This window comes from Tachyglossus aculeatus, chromosome 2 (assembly GCF_015852505.1).
Source record: "Tachyglossus aculeatus isolate mTacAcu1 chromosome 2, mTacAcu1.pri, whole genome shotgun sequence".
NCBI classification, from domain to species: domain Eukaryota; kingdom Metazoa; phylum Chordata; class Mammalia; order Monotremata; family Tachyglossidae; genus Tachyglossus; species Tachyglossus aculeatus.
Genome location: NC_052067.1, coordinates 18,877,715 through 18,895,869, shown reverse-complemented (window position 1 = coordinate 18,895,869; position 18,155 = coordinate 18,877,715). Strand labels below are relative to the sequence as shown.

At 43.0% G+C, this 18,155-nt stretch overlaps 1 protein-coding gene across 1 annotated transcript in view; it reads left to right on the top strand.

Annotated features, from left to right (window-relative positions):
• The window catches only part of JAZF1 (JAZF zinc finger 1), a 347,271-nt gene that overhangs the window by 127,182 nt on the left and 201,934 nt on the right, over positions 1-18,155 (top strand). The window lies entirely within an intron of this gene.

Sequence of the window (18,155 nt, the reverse complement as noted above, 5' to 3'; positions counted from 1 at the left end):
TGTGTAGGGCATTGTACTAAGCGCTTGGGGGAGTACAGTACAATAGAGTTGGTGAACACAATTCTAGCCCTCAGGGAGCTTTCTTTTATCTTTCCCCTAACCCCAACTTCCCTCCCTATGGGATTCTACTGAAAGGCAGAGCTGCTTGTTCACTTTTTATTCCTTTAAGATTTTCAGGACATCAGGGTCCACTGAAGTGGGAGTGGAGAGGGATTTTGAAATTTGGGGATCATCCTGCTTTAATTGGTCACCTCGTCGTAGAGCCAACATATTTTTAAATCTATAAGCAAGGCCAGTGGAAAGTTAGGGAAACCAAGCAAGGCCCTGGGTCACTGCATGAAGCGAATCCTGCATTCTGAGATGATGACACTGTTTGTGACTGGAAGGTATTTGTTACTGTGGACAGGTCTCACAAGAAAGGCTAAGCAAAGCCTCACCACCATATGTTTGATTTAAAATTACCGGGCAACAGAATTACTCTTAAACTGGGTTTTAAGAGTGATTAAGGCCATACTTACTGGCCCTCTCCTTCCCAACTTGATTCCTGAATAATATTGTTTTTTGTTTAGAAATGGGAAGATTGATTACGTTTTTCAAGTGGTGGCTGAGGTCTCATTCAAGTTGCAAAATCTTATGCAACAGTATTATAGATGTTGCCATAATATTGTGCAAAAGTTTGAAAATCTTGCCCAGAGTTCAGCAGTGTAGATGACGAGAGTTTTCGTCTAACCTTTCCTGATGTTCCTAAGACAAATCTATTACTTTATCATCAAAAAGACTGTAATTGTTTTGAATAATAATTGTTATATTTGTAAAGGGCTTACTACATACCAGACACTATACTAAGTACCAGGGTCCCCCACATGTGACTCGCAGACTAAGAGGGAGGGAGAACAGCAATTTAATCCCCATTTAAAGTTGAGGAAACTGAGGCAGAGAGAATTTAAGTGACTTGCCCAAGGTCACACATAGGCAAATGGTGGAGCCAGTATTAGAACCTAGTTCTTCTGACTCCCAGGGTGATGCTCCTTCCACTAGATCGTGCTAGTTCCCTTCTTTAGCCATAAGAAAATTTTCCTTTTTTGTAGTCCCACAGCCCTATCATCTTTCTTGCCCTTAACCTCTCTATTTCTTTATTTATTTTACTTGTACATATCTATTCTATTTATTTTATTTTGTTAATATGTTTTATTTTGTTCTGTCTCCCCCTTCTAGACTGTGAGCCCACTGTTGGGTAGGAACCGTCTCTATATGTTGCCAACTTGTACTTCCCAAGCGCTTAGTACAGTGCGCTGCACACAGTAAGCGCTCAGTAAATACAATTGATTGATTGATTGATTGATTAACCTTTTACAGTTCTGTTATTGCTGTGGCTTAGACTTCTGATGGTCTCTTGAAACTTCTAAATCCTCTGGATCTGTAATTTAGAAGTGCATGACCATCTTCTTTGAGTTGTCCTTCTGAGGAGAGTTTTCGGTGGCATTATCTAAAATTTGGATTTATGAAATTTCTTTTGCTGGCTTGGTAATTGAGTATTTATTCAAAAAGTACAATCCTATCATCTTGAAAAGCAGCATGGCGTAATGGAAAGAGTATGGCCAGAAGACCTGGGTTATAATGTTAGCTCTACAGATTCATTTCTTGCTGTCTGACTATGGGCAAGTCACTTAAGTTATCTATGCCTCAGTTTCCTCAGATGTAAAATGGTGATTAAATATCTGTTCTTGCTTCTGCTTAGATTGTGACCCTCATGTGGGATAGAGACTGTGTCAACCTTATTTACATAGAACATGGGCCAGGGAGTCTGAAGGATCTGGGCTCTGATTCCTGCTCTGCCACTTGTCTGCTGTGTGACACTGGGCAAATCACTTCACTTCTCTGTGCCTCAGTTCCCTAATCTGTAAGGTGGGGATAAAGACCGTGAGCCCTATGTGGGACAGGGACTATGCCCAACTTGTGTCTACCCCAGCACTTAGAACAGTGCCTGGCACATAGTAAGTGTTTAACAAATACCATAATTATTATTATCTACCCCACTGCTTAGAATAGTGCATGGCACATAGTGAGCACATAACAAATACCATAATAATTATATTAGGTAGAGGAATTATTAAACCAGACTCTAGTTGTGTTTGAATGGGGATGGGGGGGGAACCTGATTTTTTTTCCTTAACTCATTGAATTCAATGGCCATTTGTGTTCAGGGCTAACCTGGATCAGAACTTTTCGCTACAGGGTGTAGAGCAAATTCTCAAAGAGTTCACTGGACTCATTTAAAGCCCTGTGGAAGTCCTGTAACCCTAATAATCATGTGTCAGTTAAGTTCAGGCTTTGTGGAAGCTGCAGAGTCAGCCCAGAAGGGTAAGACAGTGACCCAGTAGACTTGTTACAGTGAGATGGAGGCATCTCCATACGTGACCATCAAACTACCAAGTAAAAATGGCACCTGCTCAGTTGCAAATGAAACCATGATTGGGCATTTCATGGAGTAATATAGTTCTAGGCATTTGTTTGGGGTTGGTGGAGCCTTAGTTTCTGGACTCAAGGGAACTGGATATAAATTCTACCTGTACTCTCTATGTTCAGTAATTCATTCAATTGTATTTATTGAGCGCTTAATGTGTGCAAAACACTGTACTAAGCCCTAGGGAGAGGTTCTGTTCAGTTTTGAATGAATGGAGAAAACTTTGGCTGGAATGTGTTATTAGAAGGATCAATGTAAAAGTAACCTTCAGAAGTTAATTAGCTCCAGTTAGAGCTGGGTATGAAAAATGGGTTTCGTTGACTTATTACTAGTAGTATTTGTAGAATAATCTGTAGTTTTAAGTGCAACCTGGTGGATTTGAAACTTATTGTCTTTAATGACATTTGTCATTGATCTTTTCCAACTAGCCTAGCAGTGTTCCTCACCACTCAGTCCAGAATCCAGTGTTCCTTTGAAAAAAAAAAAAGGCTCTGGTGAAACTCTATATAGCCTTAGGGATTCGTTTCTGTAATTATTTGTGTTTTGAAACACTCAGCAATTTAAAAGTGCCCCATCAAGGGTGTTAACTGTTAAGTAATGTAGTAGCCAAAGGACTGAATCTGCCACAGGGGAAGTTTTTTTATCTGTCTTGCTTCACTGAACAATCCCGAGGAGGATTTAATAAAGATGGACGTAGAAGATGTGTCAAAATAATGCTGTTTTGGAAATCCCAATATTAAAAAAGGGTCAGTGCTCTTACTGTCTGGCTGTTCACAGGTAGATCCCTATTTTGCTTTTCAAAGATGAAACTAGAGATTCTACCACATATGTGGTGAAGATAGAATGAATAAGTACTAGTTTAAAAATGTATTTTACCGTGAACAACTCAGCTGCTTATTTCATATACCCTTACCTCAGAAGACTCTACTGGGGTGTCCACGAAAACCACTTGCCTAATTACAAAAAGCCACTAGTCGACCCAGGAATAATAATAATAATAATTATAGTACTTGCTAAGCGCATATTGCATGTTAAGCACTGGTGTAGATGCAAGGTAATCAGGGTGGAGACAATCCCTGTCCTCTTTGAGGCTCACACTCTTAATCCCCATTTTACAGATGAGGTAACTGAGGCCCAGAAAAGTTAAATGACTTGACCCAGGTCACACATCAGACATGTGGCAGAGCCAAAATTAGAACCCAGGTCCTTCTGACTCCCAGGCCCATGCGCTATCCACTAAGCCACACTGTGAGGCTGAGGGGCCTGTTGTAAAACAACAAGAAACCCTCTGTTGAATACAATTTTGTCAACATCTTTTACCTTTCAGGATCATGAGATTGTAAGAGATCCTTAAGAGATCCTGAAGGGTAGGGACTATGACTTTTACTTCTGTTGTATGTTCCCATCCACCTAGCACAGTCCTCTGCTCTCATTAAGTGCTTGGTAAATGCTTCTTCTGCTGCCGAGGATTGAAAGAGGCTTTCACTTTCTTGGGATAGGAACGAAACAAAACCCAGAGGTTTCGATCGATGATTTTCCACCTCCCTGGCACCCTAAATTATACTTCTTAAAGAAAGTCAGTTAAAACTTCGAAGAAAGGTTTGGTTTGGGGCCATGCCAGTGGAAGTTTTAAAACACTCATTCACAAATTTGTAGAATCATCTTGGCCATTACTTATCAATAGGAATGAAACAGACTTGTACTGAATAGCTTCTTGGGGGAAAGGATATTTTAGTTGGCAAATGAAGGGAATGTGACGTGTGAGAGAACATATTTTAAGTGTCACTAAAAGTTGATTTTCTCAACTGTCATTAACTTAGTTTGTAAAGTTGTAGCATATCTTTCGCACCCACTTCAAGGAACAGCTTTATTATTTTTCATTAAAAAAAATTGGTTCTCTGTTGAGAGAGTGATGAATGGAACAATTTGCCTTTGATTACCATCCTAGGAAGATAACAAATGCTTCAGAAATGACCCTTATTCCCCAGAAAATGGCTGAATGTTGAAAAATCATTTGCTTATGCAAGACTCGTATGTGGTTTCCTTGGTTTTTTCTTTTTAATTTTACTTCGGTTTCCTGCTGGCTGGGTAAAGCAGAAAATGCTGAAATTTTCAAACTCTCTCCTTCTCAGCCAAGTTTTTCTTGGCATTTTGGGGTGTTAGTTCCACCCTTTTGAGTTTTCTGCTCTTAGTCTGCCTTCAGCCACAAAATAGAAAGAAAGGCCTTTCCACTTTTTGATGTAACATTTCTGAAATATCATATTTTTCCAGGTTTGGCCTAAATCTGCTGTCTTCAGAAGGAATCTTTGCTCTCACCGAGTCCTAAGCCAGACCGCCCCTCTGCCCTCCCCTGCTGAACGCTCTCATTGATAATTCGCTCAATGCCCACTTTTTCCCATTTTAGTCTCAAGACCAGTGCAGTGGATTTGGAAGTCCCAGGCTGATGATAGTCATTCAGCCTGTTTCTCCCCCCTGCCATGGGGCAACTCTCCTGTGCCAAAGAGAGGCCTACAAATCAGGGAAGGGAATGAAGAGAATTTGTAAGCCATACTGTATTCCTGTTGATTCATTTGAATACAGTTAACTGAGGCAGAAAGTCTTGGGGCTTCCTCTCCCTTGTTTTCCTCTATTTCTGTGGTGGAAGAACTGGGAAGATAGTGAGTCAAGGTGGCATAAAGGAAGCATGGATAAAACTCCTGAGAAGCATGGTGGTATTCTGATTTAGTTTTCTGATGTGTGCAAATAGGGACTTAGAAGAGCTATTAATCTCCTTTATTGCTTACAAGTGAACATGCTGTTACTTTCAGTGCAGTGGGTGCTCAATATATACTGATGTTGATAGGACCGATGAGGACTTAAACAAAGAAATCCAAGGATGAGAGCGTGTGATCCACTTTACTTTTGGTAAACTACATTTTTGGGCTCTCGTCCCACTGCCCTTACATTCTTTACTTTGTTCTCTTATCCTTCTTTATCCTTTAACACATCTTCCCACTTTCCAATGTTTTATCCTTCCTCTGATCTTTATCCCTAGTCTGGAGTTTTTCTTATGCTTTGGACTCCTTATGCCATGATTTTCTCTCCCTCCTCTCACCTTCAAATCATTATTCAAGCAGAAATTTGTAGTGCCCTCTGTTAGATTCCCAGCTTGAGGCTTTCAGCTCTGAAACCAAATCCCTTTTGGCCACACAATGGGAATATGTCCCAGATGGGGGATGACTTGTTCCTCTTAGCCTTTTGAGCATGTCTTGGAACAGATCTTTCATCCCATGGGGAGGTTCCTCATCCTGGGCTGGAGTGTGTGGGGCCACTGCACATGTCCGCCGTGGCGACCCTGTGAATACTAACCCCCTTCCTCCCTCTGAGGTGGCCCAAAACACAGGGGCAACTGAAGCACAGCCTTGTCCGGACTAGACCAGCAGAGGCTGTAGTTCCACCTAATGGTCAGCAGAAAAGTCCAGTTCATCCCCAGACCCAAGAGCATTGAGGAGTTCGGGTCATTCTGGCCATCCCTCTCTAGGGGCTTGTGGTGGATTCTAAGGGCTTGCGGAGACCAAGGGAGCTCCAAACTGGACTGGGTTTCAGAAGTGGCCTAGAGCACAGGGCTAGGAGTCAGAAGGTCCTGGGTTCATTCATTTCATTCATTCAGTCACATTTATTGAGCGCTTACTATGTGCAGAGCATTGTACTAAGTGCTTGGAAAATATATTTAGGCAGCAGATAGAGACAATCCCTACTGAACAGTGGGCTCACAGTCTAATCCCGGCTCCATCACTTGTCTGTTCTGTGACCTTGGGCAAGTCACTTCACTTCTCTGTGCCTCAGTTACCTCATTTGTGAAATGGAGATGAAGACTATGAGCCTACTGTGGGACAGGGACTGGGTCCAGCCCCATTAACTTGAATCTACCACGGTGGTTAGTACAGTGTCTGGCACATAGTGAACTCAAATACCACTATTACTATTTATTATTATTACACATATTATTATTTTTATATGACTCCAATTCCTGTGGGGGAGGGGAGGAGATCAAGAACTGACTAGTCTCTCTGACTAGTCCGCTTGGAAATGTCCACACTTTGGAAGCCACTTGGACAGGAGCAGACCCAGCCTGAATCTGAGAGGTTTAGGTGGAAAGGGCTGCATTTTAGAACCTCAAAAAAAAAAGAAACAGCAGGTTGGCAGCCATCCCCCACCCTAGATCACTACTTCATCCTGTCTTTGCCACAATCAAGACCAAAGTCCAGAAGAAAGAGGCATTCTTGCACTTTCCTGCTTTAAATTTGTTTTAAAGAACAAAGTCTAGCACAAAGAGAGTCTGCCTGCTAGGGGGAGTAGGGAATGGTGGCTGGGAAGGGAATGAAACCATTCATCTGGAGTCATTTGACTTGAAATCATTTGGAATGTTCCTGGAAGATGAGATTTGGATTCATGTTTGCATGTTGAAAGAACAAAGGAAAGTTTGGGAGAATAGAGTTTTGTGATTTACAACATGCTAAAAAGACGTGGGGAAAATGGTTTATTTGAGAATGTAATGAATAACCCTAAGGCAGCAAATTCAGTGAAACAAACCCAAAGGTAAATGTCTGCTTTGAATCCTTGAAATAGGTTATCCACCTTTTAAAAAAAAAGAAACAGAACACCTAAATCTCAATTATCCATGGCAATCAGACTGGAATAGCAGAGAGAAATGAAACCAGCAGATAATCCTATAACCCAATTGTGTCCAATTCTGTACAGTCTCAATCATCTCTACCAGTTAGAGGGGAACTGATGAATAATAACTGAAATGTCAAAAAAACCACCAAAACCCCTTTGCCGCCTCCTGAAATTCCCTTCTCTCTCTCAGAATCCACCAATCAACCTTGGCTGGCAGGGAATATTTCCAGGAGTTGAGCTAAAGTTCATCCTCAAATGCTGACCGCTTCCACAGCCTGAAAAATGGCCAATTTAGCTTTTGGGGAAATCTGTGTCTCTCCATTAAGATACTCGTGGTGGGTTTGAAGATTGTAAGAATAGCTGGGCAAGTTTCAGGTACTTCATGGTAGGTTATCTTCTCAGAAATAGAGGAGATTGTGTTGGTTAGAGGCACCTCATAAAGAGGCACTACAGCTGACACACTTGTCAGGAGCCCAATCAATCAGCTATACTAAGCGCTTACTGTATGCAGAGCACTGTACTAAGGATTTATCCCTGCCTTCTATTACCTTGCAGAGAAGGACACTAAAATCATTTCGACAGAAGGAAAGGGGCAAGAGGAATGTGTGTTAGTGTTCAAGGAATAGGGTTTGGAAGATTTGCACATGAGCCCTCACGGGAGATTGTGCATATGAAAATGATAATAATAATAATTGTGGTATTTAGCACTTCATTCAATTGTATTTATTGATCTCTTACTGTGTGCAGAGCACTGTACTACGTGCTTACTATGCACTGTACTATGTGCTGGGGTGGATACATGCAAATCAAGTTGGACACAGTCCCTGTCCCATACAGGGCTCACAGTCTCAATCCCCATTTTACAGATTAGGGAATTGAGGCACAGAGAAGTGAAGTGACTTGCCTAAGGCCAGGTGGAGCCAGGATTAGAACCCATGACCTTCTGACTCCCAGGCCTGTGCTCTATCCACTATGCATCTATGCCGCTTCCACAGAGTACCTGCTCTGTACCCACAAATGACTCCCAAATCTATCTCTCTAGGCCTATCCTCTTGCCTAACCTGCAGTTCTACCTCTCCTCTCACCCAGGTATCACCACTCGAATGTCCCACCAATAACTAAAACTCACCTTCCCTCCAAAATCTCCTTCTTGTAGAGCTGCCTGTTTTAGTAATACCACCCCCCATCCCAGAAGTCCACAGCTTCAACAGCATCATTAACCTCTTGCTGTCCTTCCATTATCACACTCAGTCTACTGCCAAATCCTATATGTTCTTCCCATACAAATCTCCCCATCCACTCCTTCCTCTGTATCCAGACAGCTACCGTTGGGATATATTCCCAGGTATTGTCACAGTTAGGCTATTTAAACAGCATCTTTACTGGTATCCTTGCCTCCAGCATTTCCCCCCTCCAACCTATACAGTGCTACATGGGTGATCTTCCTGAAGCATCACATGGTACAGTCCTTCAAGGCCTACATTGGCTTCCCACATTCCACCTCATCAAGCAAACACTCATCACAGCTTCAAAGCTCTCCCCTAACTCACCCCACCTCACATATGTGCTTTCTTCACCATTCCCTCTGATACTACTCCTGCTACTCCCACTCTCTGTGTTTCTGCCAAGCTAACATTCTCTAACTATTCTTTGCTCTTCTTCCTTCATCCCTCATTCACTCTCTTTCCTTGGCTTGGAAATCTCTCCATCCCCAAATCTGACAGACCTCACCCCCACCCCATAATGAAAGCCCTCTTGCCACCTCTTTTCCTCCAACATGCTTTCCCCAATTAATTCCTGAGTAGTATAAACCAGTCAGCCATCTCTAGACCTTCTGTCCATGTTGTTTATACCCATCATCAGCCAGGTGAGTATTCAGTTGCACATTCAATTATTTATATTGATTGTTCGCTCTCTAAATATTTTTATGCCTGTCTCCATTAAAGTATAAGCAGGGAATGTGTTCATTTTTGTTTCATACATCCTGAGCACTTAGCACAGTGCCTCGTACCTAAGGAGTGTTTGATAAATGCTCCTTGTAAGGTGAGTGTACTGGTGGGGCTGTTGTGGGAGGATCTAATTCGAAGTCAGTAGAAATTAACTGGGGAAGCCCCCCTGGAAGAGAAATGATTTCTCAAGGATTTTGAAAATAGGGGAAGCAGTTGTCTGCCAGATTTGAAGGTGGGAGGGTTTTGGGAGACAGTGGTGGGAGAGACAATAATGAAGCCCAGTGAGGGGGAATAAAGATTACAAACTGGGAGAAGAGGGTAGATAAGAGGGACAGAGCTGATTAACTGCTTTAAGGCCAATTGTCACCTATTCTTGCCTGATGGAGAGAACACTGAGCAGCCACAGCAGGTTTTTGAATAACGTTTTAGAAAAATGACCTGGACAGCAGAGTGGAGTGCAGACTGGAGATAGAAGAGACGAATAATAATTGTGGTATTTAAGCACTTACTATAGTCCAGGCACTGTCATGAACACTGGGGAGGATACAAGCATTCATTCATTCATTCAATTATATTTGTTGAGCGCTTACTGTGTGCAGAGCACTGTACTAAGCGCTTGGAAAGTACAATTCGGCAGCAGAGACAATCCCTACCCAACAGTGGGCTCACAGTTTAGAAGGGGGAGGCAGAAAACAAAACAAAACAAGTAGACAGGCATCAATAGCATCAAAATAGATAGAGTTATAGGTAATAATGATGGCATTTGTTAACTGCTTACTATGTGCAAAGCACTGTTCTAAGAGCTGGGTATAAACAGTTCATTAATAAAATAAATAGAATAATAAATATGTACAAATACACACAAGACCTGTGGGGCAGGGAGGGGGGTAGACCAGAGGGAGGGAGTAGGGGAAATGGGAGGGGAGGAGGATCAGAGGAAAAGGGGGGCTCAGTATGGGAGGGTCTCCTGGAGGAGGTGAGCTTTCAGTAGGGCTGTGAAGGGGGAAGAGAGCTAATTTGGTGGATGTGAGGAAGGAGGGCATTCTGGGCCAGAGGTAGGATGTGGGCCAGGGGTCGACAGTGGGACAAGTGAGAACTAGGCACAGAGAGGCGGTTAGCAGCAGAAGAGCGGAGTGTGCAGCCTGGGCTTTAGAAGGAGAGAAGCAAATCAATTAGGTTGGACACAGTCCCTGTCCCGCATGGAACTCACAGTCTAAATAGGGGGGAGAACAGGAGAACTGAGGCATAGAGAAGTTACATGACTGCCCAGGGTCACACAGCAAACAATTGGCAGAGCCAGGATTAGAACCCAGATACTCTGACTCCCAGGCCAGGTCTAGTGTTCTTTCCACTAGACCATATTACTCGATGTTGTCAACTCTGATGGGAAGGTTAGGTGGAAGGAAGATGAGTTCAATTTTAGACGTATTGAGTGTAAGGCGCTTGTGGGGGTCATCTATTCAGAGGTGTTTTGGACGGGAGGAGGAAGTGCAATATTGCCCCACACCCTCCATTCTGTATGGGTCATTTTATATGGGCCAGGCCAGGCCCAGCTCACACAGATTTCACACGTGTGTGGTGGGTGGGGTGGACGGGGATAGGGGGAGGCATAGTAACAGGTCAGAGTCTCAGAATACTGAAGGTGTCAGTAGAAATTTCCAAAGGAAGCAAGTAATCCATCAACGTATGGTATTTATTGAACACTTACTCCTGCATGCCGAACACTGAACTAAGCGCTTGGGAGAGTACAGTACTCTGCCCTTGAAGCAGCGTGGCTCAGTGGAAAAAGCCCGGGCTTTGGAGTCAGAGGGCATGGGTTCAAATCGCGGCTCCACCACTTGTCAGCTGTGTGACTTTGGGCAAGTCACTTCACTTCTCTGGGCCTCAGTTACCTCATCTGTAAAATGGGGATTAAGACTGTGAGCCCCCAGTGGGACAACCTGATCACCTTGTAACCTCCCCAGCGCTTAGAACAGTGCTTTGCACATAGTAAGCGCTTAATAAATGCCATTAGTAGTAGTAGTAGTAGTAGTAGTAGTAGTAGTAGTAGTAGTAGTAGTAGCAGAAAGAAGAAAGAGAAATAAGGCTCCTACAGTAATCCATAAATGGAATAATCAGCCCCTGTATAATCAAGCAGACTATCCTGAGATTGACATTAATAACATGAGATACAAAGAATACACATCAGGAGAGGCAAAAGGAGTTCCAGTCTAGTATCTTGATACCAATAGTGTCCACCCCCTGTTATTCCAGCATAAACTTATAAATACCCTTAAAAGTAATGTTTTCTGATTACACTTGGAATTCTTTCCTACCCATGGCTAGTCACCAGCTAATGATTCAAAGTCAAAAGACTGTTTTTATCCAAACAATGGTAATATCAAACCAACTATCCAACCTTGGCTTGACAAACTCTGTCCTCTGGTTCTCCTCTTATCTCTCCGGCCTTTAATTCTCAGTCTCTTTTGTGGGCTTCTCCTCCCCCTCCCATCCCCTTACTGTAGGGATTCCTCAAGGGTCAGTTCTTGGTCCCCTTCTGTTCTGTATCTACACTCACTCCCTTGGTGAACTCATTTGCTCCCACAGCTTCAACTATCATCTCTACGCTGATGACACCCAAATCTACATCTCTGCCCCTGCTCTCTCTCCCTCCCTTCAGGCTCGTGTCTCCTCCTGCCTTCAAGACATCTCCATCTGGATGTTCACCCGCCATCTAAAACTCAATATGTCCAAGACTGAACTCCTTATCTTCCCTCCCGAACCCTGCCCTCTCCCTGACTTTCCCATCACTGTTGACGGCACTACCATCCTTCCCGTCTCACAAGCCTGCAACTTTGGCGTCATCCTCGACTCCGCTCTCTTGTTGACCCCTCACATCCAATCTGTCACCAAAACCTGCCGGTCTCACCTCCGCAGCATCACCAAGATCCGCCCTTTCCTCTCCATCCAAACCGCTACCCTGCTGGTTCAATCTCCCACCCTATCCCGACTGGATTACTGCATCAGCCTCCTCTCTGATCTCCCATCCTCCTGTCTCTCCCCACTTCAGTCTATACTTCACGCTGCTCCCCAGATCATCTTTGTCAGAAACACTCTGGGCATGTTACTCCCCTCCTCAAAAATCTCCAGTGGCTACCAGTCAACCTACGCATCAGGCAGAAACTCCTCACTCTTGGCTTCAAGGCTCTCCATCACCTCGCCCCCTCCTACCTCACATCCCTTCTTCCCTTCTACAGCCCAGCCCGCACCCTCCACTCCTCTGCCACTAACCTCCTCACTGTGCCTCGTTCTTGCCTGTCCCACCGTCGACCCCCGGCCCACATCCTCCCCCTGGCCTGGAATGCCCTCCCTCCGCACATCCGCCAAGCTAGCTCTCTTCCTCCCTTCAAAGCCCTACTGAGAGCTCACCTCCTCCAGGAGGCCTTCCCAGACTGAGCCCCCTCCTTCCTTTCCCCCTCCTCCCCCTCCCCATCCTCCCTGCCTTACCTCCTTCCCCTCCCCACAGCACTTGTATATATGTATATATGTTTGTACATATTTATTATTCTATTTATTTTACTTGTACATATTTATTCTATTTATTTTATTTTGTGAATATGTTTTGTTTTGTTGTCTGTCTCCCCCTTCTAGACTGTGAACCCGCTGTTGGGTAGGGACTATCTCTATATGTTGCCAACCTGTACTTCCCAAGCGCTTAGTACAGTGCTCTGCACACAGTAAGTGCTCAATAAATACGATTGAATGAATGAATGAATCAAATATTCACATTTACACTTTGCTGCAATCATGGGCTCCATAGTTTCATTTCCAGGGTTTATGTTTTGTTAAAAATTACTTCATTGTGCTTTTAATCAATCAGTAGTGTTTATTAAACGTTGACTTGGTGGGTAAGGACTGTGGCTGCCCCCTCTGTTATATTGCACTCTACCAAGGGTTTCATACAGTGAGTGCCCAATAAATGACTTTGATTGACTGCAGAGCACTGTACTAAGCACTCAGGAGAGTATAATACAATTAGTAAATGTGATCCTTGTCCCCACTGAGTTTACAATCTAGTGGGGAGTGACAGACCTTAAAATCAGTAACAAGTAGGGGGCCTCACAGAGAGTTATAAAAATGCTCTGCTTTGTTGTTTTAACATTCCTCCTTGGTTTGGGATTATGCAGTAGAATAAATAGGAATATTCAATAGTGTTTATCTTTGCCATTCATTATTTTATGCAATGAATTAAATTTGTGACAATTTTTTTCAGATCTAAGATCATTAAAATGAAAATGATGGGCAAAAAATTGGATATAAAATGACATTTATTGTAACTTTTATCATTTTTTTATGGAACAGGTAAATAAACATCAGGGCAAAGTTTATTTTATGTAAGACTTGGTAAGTTCTCTTTTCATGACAGCATTATGATGTCAAAAAGTTATCTCTCGTATTAATTTCTAGGGCTGGCCATGAAAATAATGAACTTGGAAATTGGTTTCTGTGTTTGCAAATTGACTATTATTATCCCACCCAGCTGCGGCTTTATCAGGTTCATTTTTTGAATGCTTACTTTTTAAGTGGGTGATGTGAGCTTGATCATAAAATATCTACCTGGTTGTATAATAGCGTATGTAAATCCATGTAGATTGTTATAAACAGGAATCTCTAATGTTCTGCTTCATTATGCGAACACCAACAAAGTGACTTTATGAAGACGGTTTACAATTGTGCAGCATTACTATAATCTCCTGGTTTAATTTACCTTAAATAATTTAGTATAGCAATTTAAAGGGTATATTTGTTTCTATTTTCATCCTCATAACTCTTACTAATGAAAATTTTTAAATGGTTAACAAGAAAAGCTAAGACAAATATAAGTGGCAGTCAGCTCTCCTGTAAATTAGAGTTTTTGTTTTTCTTCAATAATGTTTGTTGAGTATGTCCTATGTGCCAGGCACTGTGTTAAACACTAGGATAGATAATAATAATAACAATAATAATAATAATAATGGTATTTGTTAAGCACTTATTATGTGTCAGGCACTGTTCTAAGTGATGGGGTAGATCCAAGGTAATCAGGTTGTCCCAGGTGGGGCTTACAGTCTTAATCCCCATTTTTCAGATGAGGTAACTGAGGCCCAGAGAAGTTAAATGACTTGCCCAAAGTCACACAGCTGACAAGTGGCGGTGCCGGGATTAGAATCCATGACCTCTGACTCCCAAGTCCATACTCTTTCCACTAAGCCACGCAAGCCGAGTCCAGATGGACACTGTCCATGGCCCACATGGGGCTCACAGTCTTAATCCTCGTATTACAAATGAGGTAAATGAGACACAGAGAAGTTGGGTGACTTGCCCAAGGTCACACATCCGATAAGTGGTAGAGCCAGAGTTAGAACCCAGGTTCTTTTGACTCCCAGGCCCATGCTCAATCCACTAAGCCATGCTGCTTTAAAGAAAGCTCGCACTCTGACACCCTATGTCTGATGCTGCTTTCACAACTGTTTCTTCTAATAGCGCAGCACGCTGGATCCAGACAGATGCATGTTTTTGGAAGGGCATTCTCTAATACTGCCATCGCGTCACGTTCTAGCCAAAAAGTGAAATGAAAAACTTGTGCTAAAGAGGAACTGACTAAACTAATAGTTTCACTGCTGTAATGTGTATGTGGCTGAGGTTTTGTGGGGGTTTTTTAGAAAAAAAGACAAAACATGGAAATCAATACCCCATGTGCTCTATGCAACATATAAAGTTGGGATCATCTGCTGCCAGTAGAGTTCATATTGCCCTTGGTGAGCTCTTCTGCAATCTCTTTTTTTACCTTGCATCTGGAAGCGCTGAGAGTTTTAGGGCAATACCCGAACTGGGAGCATTGCTGCATGAGCTAAGCAAAGAATTAAAAATCTGTCTTCTCCCACAGCCACCCCAGACTCCCTGTTCCCCTCCAGTGACCACGTCCTCCTACTTGTCCTGACACCCTCAGGGTGGCCATTTATCAAGTTCAATTCAAGACAGTTTGTTTATCAATTCAAGACAGGCTGGGATTCTTGAGTGCCACTAGTGGCCACGCTAAACTTGAAACCCCTGGCCTCTCCCCCTATCTGCCTCTGCCACCTCCAATTCTGATCCTGGGTCACAAGTCAGGGACTTTGATGAATATTCCAGGGGCCAGGCACCCTACTTCCCAGTCTCCCACAGAGCCCTAACTACTAGCTGGCCCCTCCTCACAGCTGTGGAGTTAGGAAGCTGCCTCTTTTGTGTAATTCAAATTCATCCCAGAGCAGTTCGGGCCTCTGTGCATCTCTCTTTCTTAGTCCTGAAGGTCATTGTTGAAGTTGCTCTTGTGCCTCCAGCCTAAATAATTGTAATTCTTTTAGACTTTCTTCACAGATCTCCTTTTCCAACCCTAGGGAAGTAGCATAACCTAGTGGATAGAGCACATGCCTGGGAGTGAGAAGGACCTGAGTTCTAATCCTGATTTGCCACTTGTCTTCTGGGTGACCTTGGGCAAGTCAGTTCACTTCTGTGTCTCAATTACCTTGTCTGCAAAATGGGGATTGAGACTGAGTCCCATGTGTTATAGGGGCTGTGTCCAACCTGATTTGTTTGTATGCATCCCAGTGCTTAGTACAGTGCCTGGCACATAGTAAGTGCTTAATAAATACCATTATTATTATTATTATTTTCATTGATTTTCTCCAATCTCCAAGTTTCCTCATTTCCCGACGTAGACTGTGAGGCTTATGTGGGAGAGGGACTATGTCTTAGTGTAGTGCTTGGCATGTGGAAAGGGCATAACAAATGCCACAATTGTCATTGTTATCATTATTTTAAGATGTGGAAAATAAAACCATTTCCGGGACTCCATTCCCGGTCAGTCGCAATGACTCTAATAAGGTGCCCTCAGAGTCCCTGGCAAATAGTGGCCGACACAGAAACATCACTTAATAAACAAGAAAGGAGAAAGGTAAAAACTTAAGAGCAGGTATGCAGGAAAAAAAGTGGGTCTTTGAAGGAAGGGTACAAATAGATGCACCTGTTTTTATGGATGTCATAATTCTAGAGTATTACCGAACCTGATGACCCCTGAAAGCAATACTTCACATTGCATTACGGGCAGCCTCATCTGTCCCAACGGTAATTAATTAGAAAGGGCGCCTGGAGTGAAGCTCACTGGGATTGACAAAATGTGTGACTCTTGGTAAGAATCACAAGGTGTGCCGTTATTGCTGCTTCCGCACTGAGCCCTCAAGGGTCTCTCTGCTGGGTCTGGAAAGAAAATGAAAATAATTGCTATGGTATTAATTAGGGTGACCACTCATCCAGTTTTATAATGGGAAGTCTTGTTTTCAGCTTGGTCTGTCCCCTGACTCATGTGGATATATCACCATATGCCTTTACTTCATATATTTATATTTTAAGCATAAGCTTCACTCTGCTTTGGCTCTTGCCACTGAGTTTCTGCAGTTTAGATGAGGCACCTGTACTGTACCACATATTATCATCATCATCATTATTATTATTATTATTGTTGATAATGAGAATATGTGGAACCTGTTCTGTGATTATTGGCAATAATAATACAGGTACCATATATTATCATTATTATTGTTCATAATAAAAAGAATTAATAACTATGTCCCAGGTACTGTACTAAGTGCTGAGATAGATACAAGCTAATCAGGTTGGATATAGTCCGTGTTCCACATGGGGCTCACAGTTTGAATCCCCATTTTACAGACGAGGTAATTGAGGCACAGAGAAGTGAAGTGGCTTGTTCAAGGTCACCCAGCCGACAAGTGGAAGAGCCTGCATTAGAACTCAGGTCCTAATGACTCTCACTCCTGTGCTCTAGCCATTAGGACCCACTATTTCTCCTCTCTGTTCTGTGTGACAACAGACACTGTTTACTGCAGTAGAATTAAGTGTTTTCATGAGCAGGTGCATCCAGGATGTACCCCCACTATATTGTGTCCTCGTGCTTGCCTTCTAAATGACTGAGAGGTCCCCCTTGTAGGCAGGAACTGAATGGGGAAGGGGATAGGGCTGATCTAGTTCTCAACCTAGTGCCTCTGCAGTTCTGGGCTCCAAGGACTACACCCTTTATTCACCCATCCCTCAGCCCCACAGCACTTAACGTACATACATATCTGTAATTTATTTATATTAATATCTGTCTCCCTTTCTAGACTGTAAGCTTGTCATGGGCAGGGAAAGTATCAACTCTGTTATATTTTACTCTCCCAAGTGCATAGTACAGTGCTCTGCACACAGTAAATATGACTCACTGATTGATTGATTGATTGATAGATATACCCAAGGACAGTGGTGCGTTGTGGGTCTGGGATCAGATGGGACAATCAAAAATGCAGGCCGACATTGAGGTGGACGTGCTGTCAGGGTCTGGAGTAAGTACAGAGGCAGAGGATAGGGCTCTAAAAATGCTAACATTTAATTGAAGGGGCTAATCTTAAACTGAAAATGTAAGTTTGGGCAAAAAATGACATCTCTTTTGAGATTACTGTGTCCCATATGTCTGTCAAATCTTGCATGTCAGAATTCCCCCTGTTCCTTTTAGGGGAAAGGGGGGTTTTATCAAAAGTGGAAAGCAACCTCTATTGGAGAGTAAGCATTTTCTTTACATTCCTTTGGAAAGCAGTATGGCCTAGTGGGAAGAGCCCAGGCCTGAGAGTCAGAGGACCTGGGTTCCAGTGCAGGCTCTACCGTTTACCTTCTGTATGACTTTGGGCAAATCATTTAACTTCTCTGAGCCTCAGTTCCCTCATCTGCAAATGGGGATTCAATATCTGTTATAAGAGAAAGATGAAGGGAATGCAGTGGGATCATTGATTAGTATAATCACAGAAGAGTAACCCAAAGTCTCTGTATAAGAAATCTTAGAGATAAGCAACTCTAGGGTCTGAATGCTAACCATTCCTGTGGGTCTGAATTAATGTTTTCTATTGTGTGGATCTGTGTTTGGGGACTTAGTGAAATTTGTGCCCAGAGGCCTTTGGGGAACAGAGTGTGTCCGATGTCTGCATCCAGAACTAGACTGACTCCTCTCTTGGTCCTGCCTCTCCATTTTAATGCCTTCT